The sequence below is a fragment of the Oryx dammah genome, unplaced genomic scaffold (assembly GCF_014754425.2).
Source record: "Oryx dammah isolate SB20612 unplaced genomic scaffold, SCBI_Odam_1.1 HiC_scaffold_17, whole genome shotgun sequence".
Taxonomy (NCBI): Eukaryota; Metazoa; Chordata; class Mammalia; order Artiodactyla; family Bovidae; genus Oryx; species Oryx dammah.
The window spans coordinates 18,946,854-18,950,692 of NW_024070201.1; the positions used below are offsets into that span (position 1 = coordinate 18,946,854).

Here is a 3,839-nt window from a genome sequence, read left to right on the forward strand (position 1 = left end):
GTGAATTAAAAAGAAGAGACATTACTCTGCCAACAAAGATCCATATAGTCAAAGCTATGATTTTTTTCCAGTAATTATGTATGGATGTGAGAGTTGGACAGTAAAGAAAGCTGAGCATCAAAAAACTGATACTTTTGAACTATGGTGTTGGAGAAGACTCTTAAGAGTCCCCCAGAGACTGCAAGGAGATCAGACAGGTCTATCCCAAAGTAAATCAGTCCTGAATATTCACTGGAAGGACTGATGCTGAAATTGAAGCTCCAATACTTTGGCCACCTGATGCGAAGAACTAACTCATTAGAAAAGACAGTGGTGCTGGGAAAGACTGAAGGCAGGAGGAGAAGGGGACGACAGAGGATGAGATGGTTGGATGGCATCACAGACACAATGCACATGAGTTTGAGCAATCTCTGGGACTTGGTGTGGACAGGGAGGCCTGGTGTGCTGCAGTCCATGGAGTCGGACATGACTGAGCTACTGAACTGATTGTGTTATTAAGTAAATGCTTATTGCTTATCTATATTATTTACAGTCATGAGCATTTGTTAATCCCATACTCCTAATCTATTCCTCATTCACTCCTTAACATTTAGGTAGCCATAAGTCTGTGAACCTGTTTCTGTTTTATAGATAAATTAATTTGTATTATTTTTTTAGATTCCACATATAAGTGATATCATATGATATTTCTTACTCTGACTTATTTAACTTAGTATTACAATCTGTTGGTCTATATATGTTGCTGCAAATGGCATTATTTTATTTTTTTAGCTTAGTAATATTTCATTTTATGTTCAGTTCAGTTCAGTTCAGTCACTCAGTCATGCCCGACTCTTTGCAACCCCATGAATCACAGCACGCCAGGACTCCCTGTCCAGCACCATCTCCCGGAGTTCACTCAGACTCATGTCCATCGAGTCAGTGATGCCATCCAGCCATCTCATCCTCGGTCGTCCCCTTCTCCTCCTGCCCCCAATCCCTCCCAGCATCAGAGTCTTTTCCAATGAGTCAACTCTTCGCATGAGATGGCCAAAGTACTGGAGTTTCAGCCTTAGCATCATTCCTTCCAAAGAAATCCCAGGGTTGATCTTCAGAATGGACTGGTTGGATTTCCTTGCAGTCCAGGGGACTCTCAAGAGTCTTCTCCAACTCTCACATCCATACATGACCACAGGAAAAACCATAGCCTTGACTAGATGGACCTTAGTCGGCAAAGTTAATGTCTCTTCTTTTGAATATACTATCTAGGTTGGTCATAACTTTTCTTCCAAGGAGTAAGCGTCTTTTAATTTCATGGCTGCAGTCACCATCTGTAGTGATTTTGGAGCCCCCAAAAATAAAGTCTGACACTGTTCCCACTGTTTCCCCATCTATTTCCTATGAAGTGCTGGGACCGGATGCCATGATCTTCGTTTTCTGAATGTTGAGCTTTAAGCCAACTTTTTCACTCTCCTCTTTCACTTTCATCAAGAGGCTTTTTAGCTCCTCTTCACTTTCTGCCATAAGGGTGGTGTCATCTGCATATCTGAGGTTATTGATATTTCTCCCGGCAATCTTGATTCCGGCTTGTGTTTCTATACACACATCTTTAAAAGTGTTGAGTGGCACTTATGTTGCTTCCATGTCTTGGCTATTATAAATATTATTTTATATTTCTATTTTTGCTGAGCTTTGTTTTCCTTTTATCTATTCAGATTCCATCACTTATCTGAAGTAACTGTTACATATTCCCAAATACATATAGCAGCAGAATGCCCAGGTTCACCTATCTGAGATCTCTGATTTGAAGAAGACTATTTTTTTAGAGCAGTTTTAGGTTCATATCAAAATTAATAGAAAGATGCAGAGATTTCCCATTTGCCTCCTGCCCCTATACATGCATTGTTGCTGTTGTTTAGTCACTCAGTTATATCTGACTCTTTGCAACCTCATACAGCATGTCAGGAGTCCATGTCCTTCACCATCTCCTGGAGCTTGCTCAAACTCATGTGCATCATCAGTGATGCCGTCCAACCATCTCGTCCTCTGTCATCTCTTCTCCTCCTGCCTTCAGTCTTTCCCAGCACCACAATCTTTTCTAATGGGTCAATTCTTCGCATCAGGTGGCCAAAGTATTGGAGCTTCAATTTCAGCATCAGTCCTTTCAGTGAATAATCAGGACTGATTTACTTTGGGATAGACCTGTCTGATCTCCTTACAGTCTCCAAGGGACTCTAAAGAGTCTTCTCCAACACCATAGTTCAGAAGCATCAGCTTTTTGGTGCTCAGCTTTCTTTACGGTCCAACTCTCACATCCATACATAAAGTGTAGTCGCTCAGTCATGTCTGACTCTTTGCGACCCCATGGACTCTAGCCTACCAGGCTCCTCCCTCCATGGGATTCTCCAGGCAAGAGTACTGGAGTGGATTGTCATTTCCTTCTCCAGGAGATCTTCCCTACCCAGGGATCAAACCTGGGTCTCCTGCATTCCAGGCAGACACTTTAACCCCTGAGCCACCAAGGAAGCCCATAAATAAGTACATACATAAGTACTGGAAAAAAATCATAGCTTTGACTATATGGATCTTTGTTGGCAAAGTAATGTCTTCTTTTTAATTCACTGTCAAAGTTTGTCATAGCTTTCCTTCCAAGGAGCAAGCATCTTTTAATTTCATGATGACAGTCACTATCAGCAGTGATTTTGGAGCCCAAGAAAATAAAATCTGTCACTGTTTCCAATGTTTCCCCATCTATTTTCCATGAAGTTATGGGAGCTGATGCCATAATCTTCGTTTTTTGAATGTTGACTTTTAAGCCACCTTTTTCCTCACTCTCCTCTCACTTTCATCAAGAGGCTCTTTAGTTCCTCTTCACTTTCTACCACAAGGGTAGTGTCATCTGTGTATCTGAGGTTATTGATATTTCTCCTGGCTATCTTGATTCCATCTTGTGCTTCATCCAGCCTGGCATTTTGCATGATGTATTCTGCATATAAGCTAACTAAGCAGGGTGACAATATTCAGCCTTGACATACTCCTTTCCCAATTTGGAACCAGTCTGTTGTTCCATGTCCAGTTCTAACTGTTGCCTCTTGACTTGCATACAGATCAGGAGGCAGGTAAGGTGGTCTGGTATTTCCATCTCCATAAGAATTTCCCACAGTTTGTTATGATCCACAGAGTCAAAGACTGTACCATAGTTAATGAAGCAAAAGTACATGTTTTTCCTGGAATTCTCTTGCTTTTTCTATAATCGAATGGATGTTGGCAATTTGATCTCTGGTTTCTCTGCCTTTTCTAAATCCAGCTAAACATCTGGAAGTTCTTGGTCCACATACTATTGAAGCTTTTCTTGGACAATTTTGAACATTATTTTGCTAGCATGTGAGATGAGTTCAGCAGTTTGAACATTCTTTGGCATTGCCTTTCTTTGTGATTGGAAAGAAAACTGACTTTTCCAGTCATGTGGCCACTGCTAGGTTTGCCAAATATGCTGGCATAGTGCGTACAGCACTTTGACAGCATCATCTTTTATGATTCAAAATAGCTCAGCTGTAATTTCATCACCTCCCCTAACTTTGTTCATAGTGATGCTTCCTAAGGCTCACTTGACTTGGTATTGCAGGATGTCTGGCTCTAGGTGAGTGATTACACTCTCAAGGTTACCTGGGTCATTAATATCTTTCTTTGTATGGTTCTTCTGTGTATTCTTGCCAACTCTTCTTAATATCTTCTGCTCCTGTTAGGTCCATACCATTTCTGTTCTTTGGTTCCCATCTTTGCATGAAATATTCCCTTAGCATCTCTGATTTTTTTTTTTTAAGAGATCTCTAGCCTTTCCCATTCTATTGTTTTCCTCT

The 3,839-nt window shown here is 40.9% G+C and overlaps 1 non-coding gene across 1 annotated transcript; it reads right to left on the minus strand.

Moving 5' to 3' along the window:
* Nucleotides 1-2,432: 2,432 nt before the first annotated feature.
* TRNAS-GGA lies at nucleotides 2,433-2,504 on the minus strand. The gene has a single exon. It is a non-coding gene; the product is annotated as a tRNA-Ser (tRNA).
* Nucleotides 2,505-3,839: the final 1,335 nt, after the last annotated feature.